Source organism: Meriones unguiculatus, chromosome 17, assembly GCF_030254825.1.
Source record: "Meriones unguiculatus strain TT.TT164.6M chromosome 17, Bangor_MerUng_6.1, whole genome shotgun sequence".
NCBI classification, from domain to species: domain Eukaryota; kingdom Metazoa; phylum Chordata; class Mammalia; order Rodentia; family Muridae; genus Meriones; species Meriones unguiculatus.
In genome coordinates, this window is record NC_083364.1 from 35196327 (window position 1) to 35212555 (window position 16229).

At 48.8% G+C, this 16229-nt stretch overlaps 1 long non-coding RNA gene across 2 annotated transcripts; it reads left to right on the plus strand.

The window, feature by feature from the left end:
• Window positions 1-8542: 8542 nt before the first annotated feature.
• Window positions 8543-11444, plus strand: LOC132648689 (uncharacterized). Of its 2 annotated transcripts, none has more exons than XR_009587087.1 (3): window positions 8543-8881; window positions 9427-9607; window positions 11196-11444. It is a non-coding gene; the product is annotated as an uncharacterized LOC132648689 (long non-coding RNA). The 2 variants fall into 2 exon arrangements; XR_009587086.1 differs by lacking the exon at window positions 8543-8881 and adding an exon at window positions 9017-9309.
• Window positions 11445-16229: the final 4785 nt, after the last annotated feature.

A 16229-nucleotide genomic window follows, 5' to 3' on the forward strand; every position in this document is an offset into this window, starting at 1 on the left:
AATTTTTCTAGTTTGAACCTGATACTCAGGCACATGCTTTGAAAGCTTCATCTTTAGCTGGTCGGGTTATTTTGAAAGCTGTGACACCCTTAGGAAGGACTTCACTGGAAGAAAAAGGCCAGTAAGGGTTGGGCCTTTTGGAGTTACATCTGCTCCTGCTCCTGGCCTGTGCTCTCCACCATGATGAGAACAGCATCTTGGTGAGCTGGTGCCCACAGCCGATGCTGACATCACACCTTCCCAGCACGGTGCTCTCTGAGCTGTGAGCCACAGCAAACCTCTCTTCCCGTAGATCACTTCACCAGTGGAATAATGATGACTATGAACTTCTAGTCTGTTAGGCCATTGTGACCTTACCCTTTAGGCGAATGTGGCCGTGTTTAGAATGTTAACCAAGACTAAAATCACCCTGGTTAGGAACAAAGGCAATCACACTTTATCTACATTTGTGCAATTAGGATTGCAGTCTGGGAGGGAAAAAAAATCAAGAAAACGGCAGTTGTATTTAAAAGCTAAAACCTCAGGTCGTGAGCACATAGTCCAAGCTGCAGGGCTCACGGGTGCGTCAGTGATGTCTGGAAGATAACACTGCTGAGCAGTTTCTCTCGTCCTCTGGCTCCTCTTCCGCTCTTCCCAGGCTTCTCCAGTGTCCCCCGAGGTTTGGAAGGTGTGATACAGATGTCCTGTTCGGAGCTGAGCGCTCAACAGTCACTAATTCTCAGCACTTTGACTGTCTAACGCGTCTCTAACTATCACCCCCAGCAGATAGTAGAAGCTTCTGACTGAGGATGAGAGCCGTACTAATCTATAGACATAAACATAAACATTCAGGAGGCAGTTCCACAGGACACCAGTCTAGCAAAACAATAGGACATGCCTCCCTGTCCCCAGGGCCTACGGAATTCCCCAGCCATTGACTCTGGGCCAGATTTGTTACATTAGACGTGACGGGTCACCTGCAGAGAGTGCCTCAAACCAAAACTAGGCTCGCCAGCATTCCATCCTGAGTGGAGGTAAGAGCTCATTTGGTCCCATCTCTGCCTGAAGAACTACCGGTAAACAAGGGTTGGCAGGGAGAGAGGGAGTCACGTTCCTCAGTGGTGCAGACACGGGTAAGTTACCCAGGCTCCAGTGAGTAACGCCCCACCCACCCACACAGGCTCAGGGTAGCAACCCTAATTAAGTGCTAGGTGTACAGAAAGAGACCATGAAACCTGGGCAGAAGGAGGCGCTTGGAAGGAGGGGGACAAGAGGGGATTAATGAGGGGGTGAAGTTATAAGGGGAATATGCACTAAAGTGCATATGTATGTGTGAAATTGGAGAAGAATAAATCAATTTTAAAATCCCTAAAAACTGCAACAGTAATTTTTAAACCTCCCACTAAAACTGCACAAGGGTTGGTAGTTATATCATGTTATTTGGGAATTATGATTGACAGTGGCTAAATTTGAGCTATCTTTTTAAGAAAGGGATTGAATATATTCTGGTCTCTGGGTAGTGGAGAAGGGTTTCCTGATGCAGATGGTTAGAAAACAGTCTTTAAGGAAATAGAAATTAAGAGTTCAGAGGTCATCTCTCAGGGTTATAACCTAAACCTGAGCCAACAATGGCCTCCCGTCTCCATTTTAGATGCCCTGAACCAGTACTACTCCATTTAGATTTTGCTCCGTGGTAGCATGTAGGGTCTTGGCAAATGAAATCAAGTTAAGATGCAGTCACACTGGAATAGGGTGTACTTTATGATTGAATGATGGCTTTTCCTTATAAGAAAGAGATGGGGATTTAGCTCAGTAGTAAAGCATTTGTCTAGGGTGCTTTATTCGGTATTTGTCTAGTATGCCTTGTCTAGTTCAATCCCCAGGACCCTATACAAAAAGAAAAGAAATCTAACTCAATAGACAAGCACTTGCCTAGCATGCATGGAGCCCTGGCCTTAGGGAGACAGAAGAACAGAGGGAGAAGGGAGAGAAAAAAGGAGAGAGGATGGATGGATGGATGGATGGATGAATGGATGGATGGAGGCATGCCAATCAACACGAATGAAAAGAAGAAAGCAGCAGGTTTGGGTTAAGAATACTGAAGGAATGACATGTGGTTAGCTTCCGTTTTTGCTAAGAGAACGGCTCACAGTGGCAGGAGGGGAAGGCCTCTCAGATTGTGAAGAGGACAATAGGGAGAGAATCACAGTCAGGATAGTTGCAGACAGAGCTACCTGGCTTGTTCAAGTAGATGCTGGTGGCTTGAAGAAGAGAAATGAGACTTGGATATTGTGTGATGGTATGATCCCGCTGGCAGGCTGCCTGTACAGAGGAAGAGAGTAGATGACTTAAGCCAAAACTACTTATTTCAGAGTAGGCAGTAAAGACAATGGGAATCAGGAGGGCTGGGGGAGGCATGTGTTAAGGGGACTGATAGTTCTGTTAGGTCTGAAACATCTTTATGAAAAGGCCAGAGAAACATACGTGATTGGAATGACCACATGGCCCTCAGGGTCAGCATCCTTCACACTGTCAGTGGAATGGATCTTCCAAATAATGAAAGCCCGCAGCGAGTTTCTTTCTTCCCATTAGAAGCCTCCTCTGTCTCGAGGGTCATGCTGGGCTTGTGTGCTGGTCACTTGAATAACCGCTAACGCTGGTACTTTCAAATGTGCAACCAAGAGCACGGAGCTTCAAAAGCTCCTGCAGCACCCTCCGAGCATATCCAGCTGCATCAGCAAGGCAGGGTCTCTTGGGGCTTCCAGGGTAAGCTGGGAGGAAGGCCGTGAGTGACCTTGGACAATATCCCCAGAGCTCCAGGCTCCCAGCTGCTTGGCCAATTAAAGGAGAAAGCTTTTGTTTTGCACAGTCTCACGTCCCTGTACAAAGATCTTGGGGGTGGGGGTGGGGAAACCTGCACTGTGGCAGGCTAGCCTCGCTCTTCACTGCTGACTCAGAAAGAGCAGCTGCGTGCCCCGGGAGCTGGCAGTTGGCACAATCAAAGATCAATTAAAACCTGCCATTCTGGTTTACTCTTCCTCCACTAGCTGCTCTGGGAAACCTCCTCTCGGTTTTCAGTGCCCCCATCCCCCCCCAAAAAAAAAGTTTTTGCTGCCTAATTAACTTGAAGCCCAGTGACCTGAGAGGGAAGCAAGTCATTGATAGGAAGGAGCACTGTACAGGGAGCCTAAGACCCAGGGCTTGCTCAGGCTCTACCGGAACTATTTCCCAGGCTGGAAGCAAGTCACTGCCTCACTGGGCCTCAGGTCACCCAACAAACCAGGTAGTGATTGTCTCCTTCTCTCTCCAGCGGCCTGGGTGAGTCACGTTAGAACAGACAGGATGCGTGTGACCCTGGCTTCTCATACAGCACATACAATGCGAATATGCATGTGTGTATATGCATATATGTATTTTTTTCTAGACAGTGTTTCAATATGTAGCTGGAACTCTATGTGTAGACCAAGCTGTCCTTGAACTTGCATTGACCTTATATCCTCTTCCTTCCTACGAGCTGGGATTACATGCATGTGCCATAACAAATGGCACCATATACACATACATATACATGGATGTATATTTACATATACACATATATACACATTTATGTGTATACATATATGTATTTATACATACATACACACACACACACACACACACACACACACACACACACACATATATATATATATATATATATTATCCCACCTCAAAAGCAATCTTAAAAAAAATGTGGGTGAGCCAGGCAGCATAGGTCTAGCACTCAGGAGGCTGAGGCAGGAGGATCACAAGTTCACGCTCAGCTGCGATTATACGCTAAGACTGTCACTAATTTTTAAAACACAAACAAATCTTTTTCTAGTTTCAAAGGCATTTAGGGGAAGAAATGAACAATTCTTAAATCCCCGGAGCTCTCAAAGCTCCAACAACTTGTCTTGGGCCTCAGTGGTCCCTGACAGGAGCTGTAATTGGATTCCCTAAAATAACTGCCACGGGGGCTTCTGGGAGAATTGTCAGATTTAACGAATACAAATATAGGGCATTCCGTTAAATCTGAATTTTAGATAAACAGTGAGTATTTTTAGTGAGTGTCTTCCAAATACAGCCTGGGATATAACCACACCGGTTCCATTGTTTATCTGAATTTAAATGTAAGCGGAGACACCTTCTGTTTTATCCAGCTCTGCAGGATGTGTGGAGGTTCAGCAGGCTACGCCTCACCTATGTCTGCAGGAGGGGGATCTGGTTCAGAGTAGGTCCTCCTAGTAGTTGATCTCTGCGTGTGCACAGTTCCGGGGGCACATGTATGCCTTTGTCTACAGCAATAGGGCCAGGTGGTGTGGACTCCAGTCTCAGACAGGCTTGAGAATGAAGGGTTTGGCCCTTTAGCTAAAGGAAGGGAGACCATAGTCACAGGGGACAATAAAGAAAGGTCAGGAGTTTAATAGGAGGTGGAGGACCAGAAAGAGAACATGGTTTGGACTCCTCCCAACACAGACTCTCTCCTGCCCCTGACTGGGGAACCAATCGCATTTGCATGAGTATGACCTCTTCACTGCAATCAAACCCTGGAGCCAGTGATGAGCTTGGACTGAGGCGAAGGGAAGGACCAGAGAGAACACTCTAGCAATGCCTCGCTGGCAGCAGACTGCTCAAGACTCTCCTCTTTGCAGCCTTGGAGGTGTCCGCAAAGGAGAACGCAGGATTGGCTGCCGATCCCGCCATAGCCCAGGCTCAGTAGACATTGGCAGCGGGTCATCCCCACTCTTCTCTTCTGCCTTAGTCCGCTTTGTGCTGCTGTAATTGAATAGCTCCAGCCGGGCAGTGGATAAACAATAGAGGTTTATCTGGCTGGTGGTTCTGCGGATTGGAGGTCAAAGACCAAGAGGCCACATCTGGCAAGGACCTTCATGGCACCTTATCCCACAGGGGCTTGGGGGTTGGGAGGCTACATTCATCTTTTCCTCAGGAGGCCACCCCCTTCTACAGCGGCAGTAATGCACATCTCCGTGACCTCTCCACCTCTCAGTGGGGATTAAGTTTTAGCCACAGGAACCTTGGGGGACCCCTTCAGTCCATCGCACTTTCCTTCTTGCCTTTCCTCATTACTTCCTGACCAGTGACAGTGAGGGAACTGGCCCTTTCAGCAGGGTCCACTGGTAAGATGCTTTCACCCTGAGCTAAGAAGGGAGAACTGTTTGAGAGCTAGTGTCAAGTGGGAAAGGGAGATGGGGAGAGGAAAGACTGAGAAACTGCCTTGAGTTCCGAGAGCAGAAGAAGGCCTAGTCTTTGGACTGTGGAAACAGAGAAGGAGGGCATAGCTGACAAGAGGAAGAGGTGGGGAGGACAGGGTGGAGTCAAACACACTTTCAGACCATCTTGAGTTAGGCTTGGGGGTTCAGGCTGGTGCCCAAAGGAAAGCAAAGTTTGCAATATTCTAGGATGCTCAGGGCAACAGACTGGCCCCTTGTTTACCTGTTTCTCTCTTTTCTGTTCTAGTGCACATGTCTTTATCTGCTGGGGGCCCATTTATAATTCAGGCAACCTCCTTCGGAGGAAGCAGGTGTTCCCTGGGATGAGACACCTTGGGAAGCAGAATGTACAAGTGGAAAAAAAAAAAAAAGGCATGTCACAGCACAGCCAGGCAGAGGCTTGTGTGGAGGCAAGGGCAGAAGGAAGAGGAGGGCGATAAGGGAGACAGGATGAGGAAGAAGAGGAGGGTCTGAGAAAGAAGGATCGCTTATGCACTTCTTTACCCTCCTTCCCCCTCACTGTTTATGGTCCATCCTTGGAATGTTTTTGAGTCTTAACAATGGCTCCTCCTTCTCTTCTCCTCCTTCTCTTCCTCTTCCTCCTCTTCTTCCTTCTTAGTGCTTTTAACAAGGACTGGCTCTGTAGCTCAGGCTTACCTTGAAACCCTTGGTCATCTTCCGCTCTTAAGCTGGCTGTTCAAGCTGGGGAAATCTTAGCTCCCCTTAGTGCTGGGACTGCGGACCTTTTGCCATCATGGTAGGCAACAGCCTCCCCTTCAAGACCGCCCTTGCAAATGCCTAAGCTTCTCATGATGGACTGTCTGCCCTGGGATCTCCGGAGAGCAAAGCTCAAGCGTTAAGATAAAGGCTCAAACCTCCTAGGGGGGAGAGAGACAGTCAATAGAAGGGCATACCGTCACACGGTCACACGTCACAACTTTGCTTGGCCCACCACATCATCTTCAGGTGACAAACAATAGGAGCCCATTAGGGGAGTCACAGGGAACCCAAAGGCTGGGTCTGCAGGAGCAGGAGAGCGTTTCGGCTCTCATCTTTTAGTGGAGACACTGATCTATACTCTTCCAGACTACATAGGAGTGAGCGCTGGCCAGGCTTCAGGGGCATCGGGGTCATCAGAGAAGCCAGTGAGTGACTGGAGTGCACGGAGTCAGGCACTGTCACGTCATACCAGGGGCTAGTGTGTTGGCACCCATGCAGCGGGCCTCACCGCAGTGAAGTCTCAGCTGGAACAGAGGCCAAAGAATACCTGGAACAAAGAATGCGCGGACAACCCAGCGTCTCCTTAGCAGCCCTCCTCTTTGTCACCACTTAGCTCTTTGGCAGGTGACTGCAGCTCCTGGTGAACGGAGGGAGGGCGGGAGCTGGGCGCAGATCAGACCGGCTGTGGGTGGAGGTGGTGAGAGCAAACAGCGGTAGGAACAGGCTGGTTTCCAGCAAGCTCATTTGCCCACACTGACCCAGACTGGGGTGCGGCCGCGATCCCAATCTCCCTGGGAACCAGTTTGGCCTTTGAGGAAGACAGGCTCCCCCAGAGGAGCCCGGGGAGCAAGTCCAACCCAAACAAAGCGGAGGTATTAAAGGGACTCCGGAGCATTATTAATGGGCTGTTCAAGCTGGGGAAATCAATAGCTGTTTGGAAAGGGCTTTGCGGAAGAAACCAGTTCAGATTAAGAAGAGGGAAAAACAAATACTTGGCTCTCTCAGGGGCTGAGAGGGTGGGGCAGGGTTTCCCCTCTCTTCACGGTTGCTCTAGCCTCTTGATTGGCAGATGCCACGAAAAGGCTGTGTTAAGTAGAAATTAACGCCTAGATTGGTTTTATTTTCATAGGATCCTCCTCACCAAGCTGGAAAGCCCACATTCCGAAAGGGGAGAATCCATTATTTTCTAAAATAACTTTCTTTCCCAGAGCAGCGGGGAAATACAAGAAGGTGTGTGAAGGGACGAAACTGAAATGTTGGTGCTTTCCGATTTGGCGGGGACGTCAAAATGGCTTTGATCCGGTTTGAACCATCTGGTGTTCAGGGAACCTTTTTACCCTGGGCCCAGAGCTCATTTCTGGCCCACCCCAGCCTCCCCTCTCAGTAGGGATCATCACTGTTGGTGCTTGTGAGGCAAAGCCCGTGATGGGGTCATTCATGATCTGTCCACAAGGACACGGTGACAGTGTGAGGCAAAACCAACCGTCTCTCTCTCTCTGTCTCCTTCCTCTTGATTAAGTGGCCATTTCAGAACAGAAACTGTTATGAAGAGCGGGGATTAAGGAGGGGAACAGAAGGGCTACAGAAGGAGGGTCACCAGTGGCTACTCCTTGAGGATCTAGAAATCTGTTGGCACTCTTTATCCCCTCTCCCTACAGGACTGTAACTGGGCCCATGTGGCAGCCACCCATCCGCCGGTTCCGAGAGGGCTCCCCAAGGGCCCTCCAGTATCTTTTTCCAGAACAAGAGTGAGGGCATTCATCCGTGTGACCTGGTACCACTTGTGTCGTGACCTAATGGTACTTGAGTTCCATTTTCCTTTGTTAAGAGCTTCTGTGGGCTAAGTCCCGATCAGGACACCGAGGGGTCACGTGAGGCTGCGGTTGGCAGAAGCTTAAGAGAAGGCAAGTGCCTGCAGCCTTCCGTGCCTGAGGAGGGCCTTTGAGGAACCGCCCAGGGCCTGTGCCACTCTGTTGCCTATGGTTCGGGCACAGAGGAAAGCATTACCATACTGGGGAGGGAGGGCCTGGTTTTATTTTCGTATAAACTCCAGCTCTGTCTTGATAGCTGTTGATCTTGGAGGAAGGAAGCAAGTAGGTTTAACCTTGCTGACCTTGGCCTTCTCATCAGTAAGGTAATGATCCATGTCTGGGGCAAGGGGCATCGTACCACAGTATGTCTAAAGGCCCGGCATGTATTAGGCACTCAAAACTTCTGGGTCTTGTCACGATGGGTGCCTCTGGGCGAGTGGGCAGCCCTGATTCATCAGACTAGAGGCTGTGCTGACACCCCTTGTTTCTCAGGGTCACTCTGTTTAGGCCTGTAGCTGTCTCTGGAGCTCCATGGTGGAAAGCTACGGACATTCCCAGGCATGCACATCCACCTTCCTGCAGGGAGATCAGGAATTTCCGGGGCTACAGGGCCCAGATCAGCGTGTGCAGAACAGGGTAGGCGGGTTTAGGAAAATCTGCTTTTGTTTGTGGATTCCTTTGGACATCTGGAAGGGGTGAGCCTATACATCACTAAGGAGGCATTGTTTTCCAGTGTGGTCATCTCAGCACATCTGTCTGTTGGGCCTGGGGCAGGGGAAAGGGATGGGTATCCAAAGGTTCCAGATCTGCTCTCTCCTTTCCTAGCCAGTCAGGAAGAATTTCTTTAGGGGAGAAAAACCATTTAGGGGAAGATAATCAACACATGTCCTAAGGAAGCTACGTGCCTGTTTCCAAAGGACCAACACTCCTCACCTCTCCCCACCCTTTCTACTGCTCCCCCCCCATCTCTCCCCCACCCCTCTCCACTGCTCCACCTCTCCCCACTGCTCTAGCAGCTGCTGTTCAGAAGCCAGGACAGATGACCTTGACTTTGACCTGAAAACCACTCTCCCACCCCCTGCAGCCCATTTCCTCAGGGCTGCCTGGGTTGAAAGAAAGGTACAGATTTATGCCAACTTATGCTTATTTGTTTTGGGCAAAACACAAATCATGGGTGTGTGTGGTTTGTGCAGGAGAGCGTCCTCCTGTCTTGGCTGGAGCCCGTAGGTCATGCCTGTGGGCATTTTGCTTTGTCAAGGTACAAGCTCTGGATGTCCCCCTGTCTCAGAAAGTCACCATCTGTAGACAGGGTTCTTGAAATGACTCAACGAAAATGGATGAAGTCAGGATGGAGCCTAATCCAATTCTACTGGTGTCTTTAGGAGAACAGGGAAGGGGCACACGAGAAGGCTTCAGGGGTGCATGTGAGGACGTAGCAAGGAGATGGCTTGTTTGCAGGCCAAGGAGAAGAAGCCAACCCTGCTGACAGCTGGACTTCAGACTTCCAGCCTCGTGGGAAAACTCATTCTGCTATTTAAGCTATTTGGGTCTGCAACAATTTGTTATGACAGCCCTAAAAAAATGAGCACATTTTCAGTCTTTGCATTGCGAAGGTTTGGCTTGTTTTTTTTTTAATTTTTTATTGATTGTCTCTCTTTTCTCAGGTTTAAGAAATATCTTCAAAAAGAGCTTGTTTTATTGATGAGCTTGGCTTGTTAGAAACCACCTCAGGAAGCTCTTGGCAAACTCAGAAGGGGATGAGCGAAAGCCCGTGCCCACCCGCACTACAGAGAGCGACTGTGGAGATAATTGGAGAAGATGGATCTATCTGCAAAGACACAAAAGGTCGGGAGTTTATGTGAGTCATCCTCCCAGGCAGCGCCAGGGAAAATGAGCCATTGTGGTAGCAGCTATTCATCTTGAGACTGATTTATAAGCATCATTGGAGGACTTGATATTTGTCTCTACTGGAAATATATATATTTTTTATTATTTAATAAGAATCATGTTTCTGCCTATTGTAATTCTAGGCTTCAAATTTTTTCCTTTACTTCCTGATAAGCCCATGAACCTTTGTTGGATCTGTAGTTCTTTCTGGGACTAGAAGATTTTAGAATTTTTGATGCTAACTTTTTTTTTCCCTCCTCTGAGAAAGGGTTTCACTATGTAACCCTGGCTGGCCTGGAACTCTATGTGTAGCCCAGGGTAGCCTCAAATAACAGATCAGGCTGCCCCTGCTTTTTGGGTGCAGGGACTAAAGGCACGGCCACCATGCCTGGCTTTACCACATAATTTTTATTGCAGAGCTGTACTAGAACGGAAGCCAGAGCTTCCCCATGACACCCTAGGAAAACTAACTGAGGTGAAGTGGCAAAGTGGCACCCACCTTTAAGCCCAACACATGGGCACCAGAGGCAGGTGGAACTCTGTGAGGTTGAAGCTAGCCTGGTCTCCATAGAGAGATCCTGTCTCAGAGCAGCAATGACAGACAGACAGAAGGGAGACAGGGATGTAAATGTGGTCTGTATGAACTTTGCTGAGGCTTGTTCTTTTAAAAGATTCTTGCTCCTTTTAAAGCCTCTGCTGCTTGCAGCCAGGATGCTTTCCTGTGTTTGCAAGTGTTGCTGTTTAACGTTTAAAGATTGATTTATTTTATGGGTATGAGTGTTTTGGCTACATGCTTGTGTGTGTATCGTGTGAGTGCCTGATGACCATAGAGGTCAGAAGGGGACACTGGGTCTGGAGTTTTGAGTTATTGGGAGCTGCCATGTCAGTGCTGGGAATCAAACAGAGGTCCATGCAAGAACAAGTACCCTTAACCACTGAGCCATCTCTCCAGTGGGTGTGGGCATGCATTTGTGTGTGTGTGTGTGTGTGTGTGTGTGTGTGTGTGTGTGTGTGCGCGCGCGTGTGTTCCAGAGGTCAGGATCAGGTGTCTCCCTCAGTTGCTCTCCAATTTATTTTTGAAGTAAGGGCTCTCATTGAACCTGGAACCAGCTGTTTGGGCTAAGCTGTGGCCAGTCAGCCCTAGGGATCCTCCTGACTCTATCCACTTGTCTAGCCCTAGAGCTACATGTGGCCTTGCCATTCTGGGCTCTTTTATGTGTCTGTTGAGGATCCCAAAGAAGGCTCTTGTGCTTGCGTGTAGCAAGCTCTTGTGTATGAATCTCCAAATTTTACCTTCTATATGTTGGAGGAACATTCATCTCTGTGCTACTGTTTCTTCATGTGTTTTATTTTGAAGGCAAATTTCTTGAGTGGACAAGGAAGTCCTCTTTAATCAAAACTATGTTATGAGCTTTGCACTTGGCTAAGAGCCTGAGCCAGTGCTAGAGAACGGCTGTGAAGGCCCCGGGGGAGTAAGCTGTGGTTACATCTCCTGGGTATGCAGAAGCATCTGGATCCTGACTCGACCTCTCTTCTCTTCTCAAAGGTGCTGACTGGTGATCATGCTTGCACTGGGGCCTTTGCACAGCCTAGATGGCTATCAGGGAGTCAGTAGGATTATTGCCAGCAGCAGTCCAGCTGCGCCCTTACGGAAGACAGCCTAGAACCCAAGTGCTTCCCACGGCATTCCTATGCACGTCACTGAGAAAACTCAAATCCATACAAAGTGAATAAATTGTAAATGACAATAATAATAGTAATAATAAACCCTGCTCTCTATAAAAAAAGAGAGAGAGAGAGAAAATCCAAACCTCATCATTTCGTAAATATCAGCTATACAGATGCGTCTCTCAAACTTATCTTTCTAGATCATCTGCTGGAAAAGATAACTGGATACCAGAACTGCCAGAAACCTAGTTTTCCCCTCTCCTCACAAGGGGAGCCCTGCCAAAGCCCAGGTAGGTATCAACCATGGCTGCTGCCGTGGGCCAATCAGATTCAGTCTTAATTCGCACCCAGGACTTGCTCTTTAAAGGCATGCTGGCTCTGCCCCCACCTTCATCCAGAGCAAACGTGGCTTTCCATGCCTGTCCTGTTATCTTCATGCCATACTGTCCCCTCAGCACACTTCGAGATAAGGGAGCCAGCTGACAAAGAAAGGTCAGGGTCAAGCTGGCTTTGCATAGAGGCCAGCAAGGTCTGGATTCCAAAGGTCTTGTTTGTATGTTGACGACTGGACGATCTGTAAGTCCTGGGTTTGTTTTGTACCATCTGAGCTGATTTGAAAATGGCCCCGGTAGGCTCACTGGGAGTGGCACTGTTACGAGGTGTGGCCTTGTTGGAGAAGGTGTGTCACTGGGGGCAGGCTTTGAGGTTTCAGAAGCTCAAGCCAGGCCGAGGATCACTCTCTATTCCTGTTGGCTATGGATCCAGAGGCAGAACCCTCAGCTACTCTCCAGCACCCTGTCTGCCTGCACGCCACCATGCTTCCTACCTTGATCATAGTGGACTAAACTGTCAATTAAAGAACTGGTCCTTTAATTGGACTAAACCCCAGTGAAGTGTTTTCCTTTATAAGAGTTGCCCATGATGTCTCTTCACAGTATCCTCTGAACTCTCACTAGCGTCTTTGGAGACGTCTTTTCCTAGACCCGCAGGTTTAGTTGTTGGCTCCTGGCATCTAGGCAGATAGCAGGCTGGGTGCTCTCCTCCTCTGACATCCCACTGAGAGCAAGGAGTGATGTTTTCCGAGGCTTGACAGTATCAATAAGCACTGTTTCACAAAAGCAACGTTTCCCCGTCTCTCGTCTCTCACAGTCAGGGCGATGCGCTTGCCTGGAGCTAGCCTAGAGTTCCTTGTTAACAGCTAATCTGGGTGCCGTTAGGATATGGCTCTGTTGCAGATCTGACATTAACAGCAGCGGCTTGGCGAGTTACAAAGGGAGGCAAAGTCTTCTACCCCAACTGCAGCAGCGCGGGCCCATATGGTGTCATTTTTCAAGGAACAGATTTTCGTCTCTCATGCCATTTCAGAGCTGTTTCCCTCTGAAAGAAATTACCAGCTCTAATTTAATGCAGAACATGCCTGGATGTCACTGCAGAAATCTAGTTAAACTGAGCGCTGGTGCGTCTCACGAGCCTAGCAGGAACCGTGCTCATTTGCACTCATTATGTCTCCCAAGCCTGTGTTGTTGAGCTGAGAATCAGCCCCCACCCCAGGGGAGAGGGGGGCTGCCATCCCCTGAGGATCCCAGGGCTCCTCCTCTAATTCCATGGGATCTAGAATTCCAGCCTGGGGTGGAGAAGGAGGAAGGTGTAGGGTCTTTCTGCTCCCTTCCCCTCCCCCACACTTTGCCCTTACAACCCAGTCAGTGAAATGATCCTGTCTCTGCATAGAGACTTGACTTCCATGAAACCCCTTGGGCAGTTCTGTCACCCCGCTGGCTGTCCATGCTTGGGGACAGACAGTTTCAACTGAGTCGTGTGATTCCAACTCTCACTGTGCAGGAAGGGCCGGGAGACTAATCAGAGCTCTGTCTGTGGCTGGCTATGCACTGAGCGGGCCTCCCTTGCAATAGAGGGAACTTGGGATGTCTCTCCTCTCCCACATCAGTGGTCCTGATGACTTACATATTTCAGAGAACGTCTGCTTGTCCCATGAGCATCACAGCACGAAGCAGGCATTCCTAGCTGATGGTGGGAAGTCATGACGTGGAGGGGCCAGTGAGGAAACTTGCCTAGGGTCAGGCGGCTGGTCGGAGAGAAGGGGTAGGGAGAGTCCAGCTGGTCTCACTCCCCCTGCAAGGCTCTCAGAAGCCTGGAGAATGGGTCTGAGGCTAGGCTTTGACTGCCACACCTCGCCATAGGATGCCATCTTGGAGAGCAATAGGCCTACACTGCTGGACCTCTCCAAAGTGTAGAGGATTGCTGGAGAAGCTCTGTGTCCCTCTGAGGCACAAGATCTCATGAAGGAACATTCCAGAACAAGCTGAGATACAACAGAAAAGGCTTGTTTAGCTCTTAGCTCAGATTCAAGTCACAACCTGAGTCTGAGCAAGTGGCTCGGCCTCTTTCTCTTAGCCTTGGTTCCTGAAACAGCAGATAGATCCACCGCCTTCAGTAACTGTGGCTCTGTGGTTCAATGCCAGAGCCACGCAACACAGTCGCCTGGATAAGATGTCCGCCGGCGGAACAACTTCCGACTCTAAGGCATTCAAACGCCGACAACGCAAAATGCTCCAGGAAGTGAAAAGTTAAGCCAGGCGTGAACAGCAACCCAGTAGGTTTAGGTTACGCCTGAGAAATGACTAGGCAAATGCGGAAATGGGTCACAAACCGGAAGCCTAGCTAGCCTGTTTAACAGTGGACAGATGAGGACAGTACAGGGCAACAGAGACTGCTGTGGAGCAGTAAGCACGGCAGGCGTAAAAGGGACTGTCAGCGCTCAGCCTCAGGAAAGTGGTGTCAGACAGGCCCGTCAATGCAGGCCGGGTGAAATTCCAGCTTTCTGAGACACTTGGAAATCTGCTTATTTACATGCAAATATTCCAGTTTTTGAGAATTAAGAACAATTCCAAGGGCTTCAAACCCCTTTCATGCCAAGCAAAATGTGTGTGCTGGCCATATGGTACCCAGGAGCCCCAGCTCACAATTCCGTGCTAACAGGCTCTGGCTTGGTTCATGTCTGTTCTGTGCCGTAAACAATTCCACAGGGCTCATTTCATGGCCTTCCCTCAGGGTGTCCCGCAGAGGTGACTCGTCTGTATCATGTCAAGTCAATAGAATATTGCACTGCACAAATCTCATTTTCCTGTTCATGGCCTCTGAGGCTGGACCCCTGACAGGGGACAGCACGGGCACCCCATTCCCCTCTTCCTGCCTGAAAATAAGCATCTCAGAGAGACAAACAACAGCATGACAGGAAAAGAGTGATTTGGCCTGGCTAGCAGGGTGGAACAGAAATGGTTCTTTTTTTTTTTTTTTTTTTCTCCTCTTGAAGTCATTTCTATTCTACTTTATTAGATCACATAACCATTTTTACTGTTAACTTAGGTACAAATTAATTGCTGTGCAAATGAACAGGAGCGCAGATGAATGCCCTCGCCATTACTCGACTCTTAAATGGCAATTACTCGGTTTTGTAATCCAATAGAGCCAGTAGCAGCGCAGCTGCGGTGCCTGCTCTGGCCGGGGTTGCTGCTAATGGGAAGAGTGGGTGTCCCTGGAGACCCGGTAAGCCTGGGGAAGCTCCCTCGGCCTCCTGCCTGCCCCATTCTAAGTGCGATGGGGTGAAGGGTGAAGGTTTGAGAGATCATTTATCTCTCAGGAGGATTTTTTTTTTAAATTGCACATTCTTGTGTTTCTGTCTTTTTTTCTTTTTTTTTTCCCCTCAAATCTCCAGAACCACACATAAACATTAGCCTTCAAAGGCACTGCCCAGAGACTCCTATCTGTGTCCGGGCAGCAACCAGCCCCCACCCACGACCCCCTGGGCAGGGTGTGGGCAACCTCCGTGTGCTCTCAGAGACAGACCGATCCACTGGGGCCCGGACCACGCCGGCTAGACCTGGCTAGATCGTCGGCTGACTCCCGCCAGAGGAAACATAATTAACTCAAAAGCAGGGACAGCGTATTTGGCATCTTGGTGCCCTTGCTGAGGGCGTGGCACCTGGCAGTCAGCTGCAGCTGGTGGGGACGTCACTTCCTGCCGTGGAGATTCTGTTCTCCTCACTGAACCTTCCACGTCAAGCACGCCATCGCCTCCTTCGTGCCACCGACTTTTGGAATTTCTTTCAGAATGTTGTCCTCTTCCATCTAGCAGGAACAGGATTTCCACCTAGAAATCCTTCCTCAGTTTCCACTTGCCAGATCAATATCGCCTCTCCCTCGCAAACGATATGGCGTTGCTTTTTGATCGAATGTACTCTCAGATAGAGATCACACTATTCAGATACAGTGTGAATTTTGGAATTGTACCACGTACAACTTTATTTAAAAAATGTTTTGTTTTTTTTTAATTTTCTGTGTATGAGTGCTCTGTCTTCGTGTACACCTGCACACCAGAAGAGGGCACCAGATCTCATTGTAGGTGGTTGCGAGCCACCATGTGGTTGTTGGGAATTGAACTCAAGACTTTTGGAAGGACAGACAGTGCTCTTACCCACTGAGCCACCTCTCCAGCTCCACAACTTTATATTTTAAAGGAAGAAAGAACACTCCTTAGTAGATAGTAGCTAAAGGGGATCTGACTTTTTCTTTTCCTTGAGATAGGTGTCCTGGGGCCCGTTTGGAAGTGTCTAAAATGAGCTTTTAGATTTTCATCACGTAGAACTGAAAGTTCATAAGCCTAGCACGATGTCTTACACTCAATCAAAGCTGAGTAATGGATGGACATCTCTTGCAACATGCTAACAAAACCACTCATTTGTTCTGGAAGGTTCTTCTTCCTTTGATGCCGGGGATGGAAGTTACAGATGTAGACTAGTATCAAAGGTAAAATTACCTAAAAACATCTAATCCGGTTTAGCATGTTTTAGTTTTCAGATTTAGAAAGCTAAGATCCTCAGGGGGGAATTTTTGG